The 12791-nt window shown below is 40.3% G+C and overlaps 1 long non-coding RNA gene across 1 annotated transcript; it reads left to right on the top strand.

Annotated features, from left to right (window-relative positions):
* The first annotated feature begins 38 nt into the window (after nucleotides 1-38).
* Nucleotides 39-6976, top strand: LOC109117956. The gene is made up of 3 exons (XR_002025265.1): nucleotides 39-684; nucleotides 4167-4274; nucleotides 6664-6976. It is a non-coding gene; the product is annotated as an uncharacterized LOC109117956 (long non-coding RNA).
* The last annotated feature ends 5815 nt before the right edge of the window (nucleotides 6977-12791 follow it).

Genomic DNA, 12791 nt, shown 5'->3' with positions numbered 1-12791 from the left:
CCCCCCGCCCCCCCGCGGCTAGAAGGCGGAGCCGGAGACCTAGCAAACGGCCAGCTAGAAGCAGGGAGGCCGCTCCACCTTCCCGGGGCCGGGCTCTACGGCGGCCAATGAGGCGCGACCACGCGGGCTCCAAAACACCGAGAGGGCGGGGGCGTGGATGGCCTCGGCGGGTAGTGCAGCCGAAGCCGCTTCCTTCTCCGGTGTTGAAGGAAACGAGATTGGGGGCGGTCCCGCAAAGGGCCCGGTCGCCTCATGGCTGCCGGGAGTCAGGATTCACCCAGCACCTACCCAAGTTGGGACTGGAGCTTAAGCGCTGGTCTCCTTCACTTCTCTGTAGCCTCACATCTACTACAGTTACCCTGACAAGTCTTCCGTCCGGGCGGGATAGGTTCACCGCCTTTGTTTTATGAGTCGCAGAGGTCACCACCCCACCTCCCGTTGATATATTGATACATCCAAATATAATGCACGTGAAAGCTCGAGAACAAACTCGAAAGTGTGTAGGGAAATAAGGGAATGAGAATAAACGTACATAAAAACTTGGGGTGACAGACTAGACCGAAATCCCAAATGTAATGCACTCTAGTTATGTGGCCTTAATTCCCACCTCAAATATTTTAAGATTACATGTTGTATACATAAAGGACTTGGAATACAGCACGTAGGAGGAGGTATCGACAAATGGTAACTGCTGTGAATTTTACCAATACCCTATGTTTCAACAAGACTAGCATCTTAGGTCTATCTAATATGTATTATTTTCTTACTGCTACTGTAACAAATTACCACAAATGAAGTGGCTAAAAACAAAGCAAATTTATTATCTTACATTCTAGAAGCCAGAAGTCCCAAAAGGAGCTGCAAGACCGTGTTCCTTTTGAAGGTTTTTAGGGGTAATAAGTTTCCTTGTCTAGGGTCCAGCTTCTAGAAGGCTCCTGGATTCCCAAACTCATGCCCTCACATCAAGGGTACATCTCCTTCACTTCTGCTTCCATTATCTTATTCCTTCTCTTCCTGACCCTAACTCTGCTGCTTTTCTCACAAAAGAACTCCTGGGATTACTTTTAACTCACCAGGCAACCTAGGATAATCTATCTAAAGCTTCTCAATCATATTGAGAAAAATCTCTTTTGCCATACAGAGTAACACATTCACAACTTCTGAAAATTAGGGCATAGACACTTGGGGGCAACTAATCAGCCTACCAAATAGTGCTTCATGTCTTTCAGAGCACTTTCACATATATGTCCCTCCACCTGACCAGTTAGAGAATGTTTGGCCCAATGAAAAAAATTCAAGAGTAACAGCAAAGCAAGAAACCAAATGTAGGTCCCTGATGAATGCAAAGGTCATCTGCCCATAAAGCCAGCTCTGATGATCCCTTTCCTCCTCAGAGGCTCTTTCTCTTCTCTCTTCAACATGTCTAGATATTTCAAAGCTTAAAAACATAAAACGTTGTTGCTTGATTCTTCCAGCTGTTTCTCACTCCTTTTTATTTTTGTGTCCACCCAGTCCCCTCTGCCCAATGTATGAATGTACTTAAGATAAAAGGAAAGCATTTTTGTTTTATTGAATCCAGTAGATTTTCCTTAAGACCGCTTGTGCTGCACTGAGCATTGGTAACACATATACTGTGTGGGATTTTGCTACACAAAAAATTTGAGACATTAGATTACAAACTTTATTATTTTAAAATCTTAAACTGGGGATTTAGCTCAGTAGTTTGGTGGCCTGCCTTGCAAGCACAAGGACCCGAGTTCAATCCCCGATACCAAAAATAAATAAATAAAATAAAATCTTAAGCCCTTTAATGGCTCTCTGATACCAAGGGCTGAATCCATGGCCTGCCGATAAGGACCCTTCAAAATATGACACTGAACAACTTGAATGGTTGGTTGATGCAAAAAGAAAGTAAACAAGGAACTCTGACGGAGAAATCAGCTGGCAACAACAATATCCTTTTTTTTTTGGTACCAGGGATTGAACTCCAAACTTTACATTTGTGAGGCAGGCAGCAGAACCACTGAGTTAAATCCCTGGCCCCTCTTTTTTTTTGGTCAGCTCAGAAGCCTGACACACAGCTTTTGGGGACAAATGTTTTTTTTCATTGTATATGAAAATAGAAATAGGTATCTGTCATGAGATACAGGTGTACCAAAATGCACTCATAGTGAGGCCTGTCTGCTTTGGTGTTATTGTCATGAGAGGCATGAGGGAGCTGTTTCTTTGTTTCTTTGTTCTCCCACATTGGCTGCTTCTGTTTACCTCGTTTTTTCCTAAAATCAATTATGCCAAAATCAACATTTGGAGAGTCACTGATATGATGTCAGCCATGCTTCCTGCCAATGATGCTTAATTAGAACCTTCCCATCCCTAATCCATCCCTGGTTAAAAGTGGAAACAAGAAGGCTAACTAAGCCTCTATTATTATAAGCCACAAAACCCCCAGATCTACCCTAACTTAAAAATAATAAGAAGCAGAAGCATGACAGGTGAAAATATGTAGAATCAAAGTGCTGAAGGTTTCACTACCCACACCTCTGGAAAGGCAAATTCATCGGGACACAATTCGGGAACCTTAAGAGATAGGAACTAAAGGAAAGTCTTTTCCAAATCACTACTGTTGTACTAATAATTTTCAATCTCTTTTTGTCATTTGTCTCTCCTGTGAAAATTCTAATTTCCCCTAGAGTTTAGCTTGGGGAGATGGAGCAAGAATTCTGATTGCCAACCCCATAAGACTTCTAGGAATAGCAAGAGGAAGTGGTAGAAATAAAGAGCAAGGCTGCTATCTTCTGTCATCAATAGAGAGGAAGGGGTGCTGGTCAGACAAACGCAATAATTGTCTCCTTCAGAAAGTCATTCTTTTCATTCCGAGTACTTCTTTTGAATTTACTTTCTTTACCTCAGCTTGTATTTGTACATTCATTAAATTATCATAGATGTTCTGGTTGTGGTACAACAAAAAGCACACATCAGGACACTGGCCAAGCAGAAATAACAAAAGTATGCTCTTGTAGAGAACATAATTTATGATTTACTAATACCGCTTGGGTTGCATGAACCTAATTACCTGGAACTAAGGTACAAAAAAACTGACTACATTTTTTTTTCAGCTTTAATTGAGTTTATTGGTACATTTTAGGGATACGGTACAGTTACGTTCATTGTTGGGATCTTGTACCTCTACATGACAAGTCTTGATTCTCATTTTTTCCCCTTACCTCTGCCCTCCCTTCACCCCCTCCTCCTCTCTCCATCTATAAACACTTTATTTTCATCTTTTCACTCTCTCACATTTTTTTCTTTTCCCTTTTTACTCTTCTCCTACCCGTCCCACCTTCCCTACACCTTTAGCTCCTTTCTTCCCATTTCTAAATGTCAGTAATCTTATTAGAATCTTATGCATTGTTGCAGATTATTTACACCAGGGAAACTATTCGGTATCTGACTACATTTTTTAAAGGGAAGAATTTATGAGCTTCTTAGATCTATTAAACTGAGAAGAGTCAGGTCCAGCTACAACAATCTGTAAAACTCCCTATTACGACAATGATCAGTCATCACTGATTTGGTTGGGATAAACTGTAGGAGGGGAACAAATTTAGCAAAGATGGTAACTGCACCTGGGCCAGCCATGACTGTATTTCCTGTGATTCCAAATGGAGCCAGAAACAATCAAGCGTGGCTTGTACTTCACTTTTTCGAACTGACATTAGTTCAGTCAAATGTGCCTAGATTAATCTTTTTCATATTGGAAATATACTCATGCAGGCACTATGCAGAAAAACAGGCTTATAGTTATTGCACATTCACTGTTTTACTCTTCAATACAAATGAGTCTCCCCATCCTTCATCACTTTATTTTTCTCCCCACCTTCCCACTTCGTGGCTCCTCTTCTGAGGATGGCCTGATAGTCTCATCCCCATTGTCTAGAGCAGTTCATTAAAGTCCTGCGGCAGTTTCTACCTATAACATCCAGTCACCATTAGCTTTTTCTGTGTCTGTGTGTATTGTAGCCCATCAACAGTGCGAAGTTTTGGCAGATCCTATCTTCTTGTACTATATTTTCTGTAGTGCTATCTCAATTCCTATAAATAGTAGTTAGTAAATATGTGTGGATTGACTGGATAATGTTATTTATAATCTCAATTTATCTTAAAAGTTATCTGTTTCAGAACCAAAGCTAAAGGTAGGATCACTGAACATTTACTGTGGAGGGCTGGAGATTCACTTTGTTGGAAAGAAATGTTCTTGGAGAATGCAGTAAAAGGTAAGTGGCAGTCTTTCATTTAGGCAAAAGAGCACATTGCTTCTTGGCCTTTTGGCTAAGATCAAGTGTAGACAAGAGAGTACAGTAACTTGGAGACCATCAGAAAGGCTAATGGAGTAACAGACTCATTACTGTGGTAGAGGCCAATTATTATAAACTATCATTTCAAGAGTTTTCCTTACCAGGTATGTTGGGGAACCTACAATCCCAATACTCAGGAGGCTGAGGCAGAAGGATTGCAGGAAGTTTGAGGCCAGCCTAGCATACATAGTGAATTGAAGGTTAGCCTGAGCTACAGAGCAAGACAGTATCTTAAAAAACAAAACACAACAAAAAGTTTTCCTCAAGTACTGCTTGAAATATCTATACCTGATGGGGTTTTTTAAAAAAAAGCTTAAAAACTATCTTCAATAGATTACTGTGATGCTTTACAAATTTTGTGAATTAACAAAATTGCACTAAGTATTTACATTTCCAAGATATCATCAAGTGTATTGTGTTTCTTTGATGACTTTCCAACTTGGTAAACTTGTGACATCTAATGAAGAAGAAAATCAAGGTAATGGGGTGGAAATTTAATAACACCAGTAATTTTCTCTCCTGATAGCAAGCTGAACTGTGATTAATGAATCCATGAAGTAATGGCAAGCTGTTGTGTTTAAACAACTGTGTTTGCAGAGCGCTCTGGTGTGTCAACAACTGACCACAGGATTAAAAAAAAATTGGATTTCCACCTGTGACTCAGTTATAGGGGAATTTTTGCTTGGGGATCACATTTCCGAATTTTTACTAAGGGGATTTCTTCCCCTGGTCTTTTGACAATAAGGATTAAAAGTAATCAAACCCAAAGAACTTTGCTGCCCCATGGTTTTTTGGTTTTTTTGTTTTTACTAGTTATTCTCCCTAAAGTATTTCTTGTTCTTCTTAATGTTTACTCAGCTGTTACACTCTCAAAGTATTTTTACTTAATAGCATTAAGCCTGATAAATTTGAATCAATTAAAAGTACTGCCATTTCTAAAGGAGCTTACAAGGGGATATTTGCAATTTGGATGAAACCTTTTGTATAACAAATATATTATGATACTATACTATTAATATGTGATTTGATAGAAGAGGGGGCATTTGGAAAAACTAGAATCACAGTCTACTAATTTCTACTTCCCACCTAACTTGTACAATGCAACAGCCTTCACATACTCACAAAAAGCACCTGCACACTGGGACTGCTTGGTCTCTATTCTTCTTCTCTACCCTATTCCATATGTAGGTCCAGGGCTGATCACAGTGAGGACTGATGTTTCTACAGCATCATTAGAAAGAGAAGGACCAGCCCCATAACAATGGGGACCTCAGAGAAGGAAAAGGCAGAGGAGGCCAAGGGCATCTTAGAGGCCCCTGTGTTAGTACTACTTGAGTCCTTCCTTTCTGTTAATCCTTATCCCAAGCCACTAGGAAACTCAAGAAATTTCCAAATTCTTTTCTCAGCGTTTGACTGAGTACATATATCGATTCCAGAAAGTTACAGAGGCTTTGCCTTGTACTGCACTTGCTTTCTCCATACACACTGTTATACTATCCTCCTTCCCAACCCTCCATCCAATGTGGTCATTATTGTGCAATCCTGGTGTCTTAGTTACTTTTCCCTTTGCTGAGACAAAATATTCAACACCTAAATTTAAAGGAAGAAAGGTTTATTTGGACTCACAGTTTGTCGAGGTTTCAGTCCATAATTGGCTGGATCCAAGGCAGGGTGGCATGGCCGAGGGGGCACTGCAGAGTAGGCAGGAGGCAGCAGAAGACAAGCAGCAGCAACAGAAGCAGCAGCAGTAGCCCTCTTTCTGCCCCTCATATTCTATCCAGGCTACCCACCCTTAGGGCAGGTAGCACTCACATCCAGAGCGGGGCCGCCTTAATCCTAGCAACGCACCATGAATCAATCCCAGCATCACATTCTTGATCCCAGCCAGCATCACACACTTTAGATCCAGCCACCTCCCAAAAGCTCCACCTATGACTGCATGAGGGTTTGGGAAGACACAAAGCTATAACACCTGTGGGGTGTCATTCTGTCTCACTTGTGAACACGTTGACTTGGATTTGGATTCCATTTGGTTTTATCAGAACCATTTATTTACTGGTTTCCATATTTTTGTATGATTTCCATGGCTCTACTTAGGAATTTTTTTTTTTTTTGAGACAGGGTCTCACTATGTAATTGAGACTGACCTGGAACTCACTATGTAGCCCAGGATGGTCTCAAACTCACAGCAATCCTCTTGCCTCAGCCTCCAGAGTTCTGGGATTACAGGAGTGTGCCACCACACCCGGCTGCTCAGGGAATTTTGATGACCTCTCATAGAGTCTAAACCATGTGTTTTATTTTCTAGAAAGAAGACGAGCTTAGCAATACTATGCAAAGGACTTAAAATACCTCATACCTAAGACTACTTCCACTTGGAATTCAAGTGGAAATCTTCTTCTTCGTCCACACTCTGTTCACAGTTACTCACAGGAACAGGATGAGCCACCATACTAAGCTACATTCATCTAGCCCTCCAAGAATGAAATTGCCAATTATGCCTCTTTTTTCTCCTGTGATTCCAGAGGTTCACTTTGTATTCTGTTATCCCATGAAATAATCTGCCTCACTTCTCCTTTCCTTTCCCCTCTCTCCCTCCTCCCCTCCCTCCCTCCCTCCCTTCCTGCTTGTTCCCTTTTTCTTCTGCTTTTGTGGTACTGAGGATCAAACCTAGAGCCTCATACATCCTAGACAAGTACTCTGCCACTCAGCTATACCTCTTTGTTTGACTACTTAGAAAATTCCACCTATTTTCACAAGTCTACAATTGTCCCCAGGTTATAAAACAACCAGAAATCACAGAAAATCTCCAATTATTTCAAGTATTTTTATTGCCGTCTGAGAGAATCTGTCTCCCAATTTTTAGTTGGTCTTAAGGATCTCTTGAAATCTGTGTTGCTGTGTTGCTGGTCTGTGGTACTTTTTTTTTAAAGGCATTTCTGGATTTATTAATGAATTTGATATTTTATTTTGTTTTACTCTATATGAGAAACACTAATTAAAAAGTGATTCTTCATTGCACAAAGCAGTTTAATATAGAGGTTCTCGAGCTGGGAATTTAGCTCAGTGGTTCTGCCTCCTGCCTCATAAGTGCAAGGTCCCAAGTTCAACTGCTGGTACAAAAAAAAAATACATACATACAAGGCTCTCATCAAATGTCTTCAGTGTACTTTTTAATCTCCATAGACTCTGCCATAAAGAAAGATAAACTTGAGTCATTTGTAGGAAAATGGATGCATGTTGAGATCATAACGTTAAGTAAAATAAGTCAGATACATAAGTTTAAATAACGCATGGTCACATAAGAGCAATCTAAAATATAAATAAGGAGCACAACAAAAAAATAGGTACTAGGAAGTAGGGAAACCAATTTTGTACAAATGGGAAGGGGATCAAAAGATAAAGGGAGGGAGGGAGGAGAGGAGGGAAAGGAGACGAAGACAAGAACGCAAACGTGTTGTGTACACGTACCAACACCACTCAAGGCGTGTAATCTTTATGTAATACAAAGGCATACTAATAAAAAATAAAAACAAAAAAGTACACATTTGTTTAAAAAATGGCTCTAAGATTTTTAATAAAAACATTCTGAAAATCAGAAGTTCTACTATTCACAAACATGTTTGTATTGGAAAGCTTTGTGAAATCACGTTTGAAATAGACTACCTTTTAGAGAGCACTTTCAGGTTCACAGTAAAAGTACGTGGAAAGTACAGAGAGTTCCCATACCTCCCTCCCACACACACGCACAGCCTGCCTATTATCAACATCATCACCAGAGAGATGCATTTGTTACAGTCAATTAACAGAGGTAAACCATTATCAACCAAGTTCATAGCTTACCTTAATGCTCACTTTGTGTTCTACATTCTATGGGTTGGGTTTAGACGAATGTATGTGGCATTGCAGAATCACAAATCGTTCCACTGCCCTAGAAATCCCCTGTGCTCCATCAGTTCATTCTTCTTTCCCCTAATGAAAGCATTTTTTAATAAATCTTCCTACCTTGAAGCTTATGTAACAAATGGAAAAGGCTGCATCAGCTGTAATTCATTCTAACCTTGTAAATGAAAATAAAACATAAAATCTATTAGCCTAAAAGTGGTCTCCCTTTGTTTTATGTGTACAACATGCTTTTAAGCATAGTTATCTTATTAAATGTTAATGATTGTCAAGTCAATATTCAGCCCAAAATCATGAACCAAGACAGTGGGATTTTAAATCTTGCAGCAACTTGGTTTCCTTGAGACAAATCAGAAATAACAAAAGCGTCTGCAGCATTGTTGAGGTTCTGAAGGACGTTAAGACACACTAACTGCTACCGATTAAATGCTTATGTTGCCACCTCCTGCCCACCTTCATTCCCCATACAATATTTTTCTTTTGTGATACCGGGACTGGGTCTCACTAAGTTACCAAGTTGCCTGGGCTCAGCTGGAGTTTGAGTTCCTTCTCCCTCAGCCTCCCAGAGTGCTAGGATTACAGGCATGCACCACAACACCCGGCTCACCTCCAAATTTACCCTGATGTGCTGATATTCAGAGGTGGGCCTTTGGGGAGAGATTAGGTTATGTGGGTGAAATCCTCATGAATGTGATTAGAACCATTATAAGGACCCCAGAGAGTTCTTTATCCTTTCTACCATGAGAGGACACAACAAGAAGACAGCAATCTGTGCACCAGAAAGCCCTCACCAGATACCAAATCTGCCAGCCCTTTGGTACTATACTTGTTTATTGCTTTTCTTTTCAACTAGGTATAAGATCCATGCAGTTGAAGATATTTGTCTGATATCCTGTGAAACAACCTTAGCATGCAGTATATACCTTACACATAGAAATAACTCAGTAATTATTCAATGAATGAACAACACAGACTTTATGCCAAGCATTTTCCAGCTCATAATGCACAAATGTCCTCAGGTTCAAAAATTATCTTTTGTACAGTGAGAATAACACAATCATCCTGACTTGGGACAAGACCAGGGGTCAGAGTTAAAACAGCTAAAATAATGCATCAGCTAAAACAAAGCAACCCATAAAGGATTTTCCTGCTGCCCCAGTCAGCAAGAAGGTATCAAGGGAAAGCGTATTCCAGATTTATGCCATCATTTAGTCAGGCAAAAGAAGTAAAATGTAGCCAAGTGTAGTGGCACACACTTGCAATCCCAGCACTCCAGAAGGCTAAGCAGGAAGATCACAAGTTTGAGCTCAACCTGTGAAATTTAGCAGTAACTTTTTTCAAAATAAAATATAAAAAAGGGATGGGGATGTAGCTGGGTTCAATCTCCAGTAAAATACACACACACACACACACACACACACACAATGTTATCACAATATAATCAACTCAAAGTCAAGCAATGTATTATTCAATAAGCAATTAATGATCCCCTACTACATGTTCTCTCAGAATAGGGATAACCTAGTGGGCATACAGAATATGGCACAAAAGAAACCCTGGCAAAGGTCAGATTGACCTGGGAAGCAAAGTGACTTTTGCCAAAACTACCAAGCCTGCTAACAGCCCTTGGAGCCTGGAGCTAATAAAGAAACATATGCTTCTGTTTTAATCTTCTTCTTCAGCTGTTAGCATACAGAAAAGTATTTCCTGTAGGCATACTTACTTATTCCAATTTTATCTTGTAGTATAAAATGAATAGATATGTAGTAGACTAATTTTCCCAGAAAGGAAGAATGTATTACAGAGATGGAAAAGTAACTAACTCATAGGGGTAGGGAAATGGCCAATCTGCAGGAATAAATTGAAATTAGGGACTCAACTCCCTGGGAAATGTCAGTGTTTATCAACTATCTGCCCTTTACTGATATCTACTTAGGTCTTTTTTTTCCCCCACTCTGCAACAGCTTTCTCTGCTTATCAGTCCACATAAACACAGTACAGCCGTCTCTTTTTCTTAAGATTTACTTTTTTTTAGAAAAAGAGTATATTCTCTTCATTGTGATTCCAAATTCTGAGACTCATCTTAAGCCAGGTATCCACCTAGAATCAGCGTCTTTGTGCAGATAGGGGTGCTTTTACTTAAATAGTGGGGATGAAGGGGGGCAGTTGCCAGAACGTTTGGGAGTGAATGGGGGAATAGATGAAGCCAGGTATCTATTTCTTATACTTAAGATTCATAGCAATAGCCCTAAATTCAGACTTTTAGAATTTCAAAGTCCCTGGAAAAGTTTCTTGAAATGTCAATTTGATTACACAGCTAACTAACGGAACCGTAAGGAACTAATCCTGGTAATGCTTATTTCCACTAGAACACACTTGAATTTTTCTTTTCAAACAAAGCTAAGTATGTAAATTAACTTTTCATTACTGTAGCAAAATGCCTAAGATAATTTTTACAAAGAATAAGGTTCATTTTAGCTCCTAGCATGAGAGACTCCAGTCCACTGTCAGTTGGTTCTGACGCTCTGGGCCCGTGGTGAGGCAGAACATCATGGTGGGAGCAGGTGGCCAAGGAGGCTGCTCACTTTTTGGCAGTTGGGTAGCAAAAGAGAGAGAGAAGGAAGGAGCCAGGGTTCTGCAGTCCCTTTTGAGGACACACTTCCATTGATGTAAGTTTCCATTTCTTCCCATTAGAGCGTCTGCAATCTCCCTAGATCAGTACTCTGGAAAACCAACCTTTGACCCATGGATCTCTGAGGGGCATTTCAGAGCCAAAATAAAGCAGTGGGCCCCTTGGAGGAAGTAGAAGAAGAATTTGCTCGACAAGAGGAAAGAATAGTGATGCCCTTCTCTAGTAACCTGCCTTTCAGGAATCCAACTTCTACTCCTTTTTCTGCCCAAGTACCTTTTAGTGGCACAATCTCACTCTCTTTATATATCAATATCTAACCTCTGTTTATAAATCTTCATCAATAAAGCAAGGGCAGTAATACTCATCTTTCCTAAGATTGTGACAAGAGCAAAGTGAAATAAGAGCTGAGATTTGGTGGTACCAATTCATTGCTATTTGCAGACAGTTTTCCCTAAAATTCTGTGGCTTGTCCAAATGTCATTGGAAGATCCACCTTCATAATAAAAGACCAGGGCTACTCTTGGAATTTACTTTGGACAGTGCTTTGCAAAAGTAGGCTCAACTGACAAAGACTTGACTTCTACATTAATCATACTGCATGTCAGCCCTGGGCCAAGAGGCCAATGCATAAGCAGCTGGTCAACAGATACTTGTCAAGTGGACATGAAGACTGGCCTTCATGGTTATCTACATAACTAATCCTAAGACAATAGCCCATGGTTAGGGTCTGAATGCAGTGCTCAGTATTTCCACCTGATGTGGAAGACAGCCAAACAGGAAGAGAATTATAAAATGCATACTAATAGCTTTCTGCTTGCTTGCTTGCTTAAGCAGTATTCTATGTTGAGGCTTTAGTTTAGTTTTGTTTTGCTTGCATGACTAGGGATTGAACCCAGGGCCTTTGCTCTAAACTATATGCTCAGGCTTTTTCTTTTTAATTTTTTAAAATTTTGAAACAGGTTTCACCAATTCACCAAGTTGGTCTGGATTAAAATTTCATTCCTCCTGTCTCAGCCTCCCAGAGTGCTGGGATTACATGTATGTGCCACCATGCCTGGCTTCTATAATTGACTTTAAAGCCTACATAAATATGGATATGAAAAATGTGGGTAGAGATTATACAAAATAGCAACATATCACTTGATGCATTATGTAGAGTTAAGGAAATCACTGGCTCTTTTAAGCCCTATAGGTAGTTAGCTGACAGTAGCTTGGTAGAAGTTAGAGTTCGCCACATGGATTGTTCCTCATGCTTTATTCAGTTTTGTTTGTTTGTTTGTTTGTTTTTGTGACAGGGTCTCACTATGTAGTGAGACTGACCTGGAACTTACTATGTAGCCCAGGCTGGTCTCAAACTCACAGCAATCATCCTGCCTCAGCCTCTTGAATGCTGGGATTATGGGTGTGCACCATCATGCCCGGCTTGCTTCATTCATTCAGTTTTGATTACAGGTCCTCATGACTGTTCTCTCTCTTTAATAGGTAATATGGTCCTATAATAAAGAATAGGCTAAAGAACCTCTTTGTAATCTCTCCACAGAATCTGCGTATTCTGATGAAACCCTATTTACTACTTGCTCTTGATGGACTCCAATGCTTGAGTGCAGCTGTTTTAGGAGCAGCTCAGACTGAGGCCTGGGAAAAGTCTACCAAATGTGGGTTGCCCACAGCTCTTACTGCCAAGAGCTGACAGGTTGGAGGGCAGATAAAAAGATCTACAAGTACCTGACATGTCAGTCCAATAAACAGTCCATTTGAACCAATTTTTCCCTTTTATTTATCACCTGATTGACAGATGCTTGCGCAGTTTATTAGTTCCCTGACCTTCAGTCTCAGGAAGAGCTAATATCAGAGTGCTTACTACATGCCAGGCTTTGTGGCAAAAGCTTTTCATGGATCAC

Source organism: Fukomys damarensis, unplaced genomic scaffold (assembly GCF_012274545.1).
Source record: "Fukomys damarensis isolate Sample0158 unplaced genomic scaffold, DMR_v1.0_HiC HiC_scaffold_10, whole genome shotgun sequence".
Taxonomy (NCBI): Eukaryota; Metazoa; Chordata; class Mammalia; order Rodentia; family Bathyergidae; genus Fukomys; species Fukomys damarensis.
This window is presented reverse-complemented; position numbering and strand designations above follow the sequence as displayed.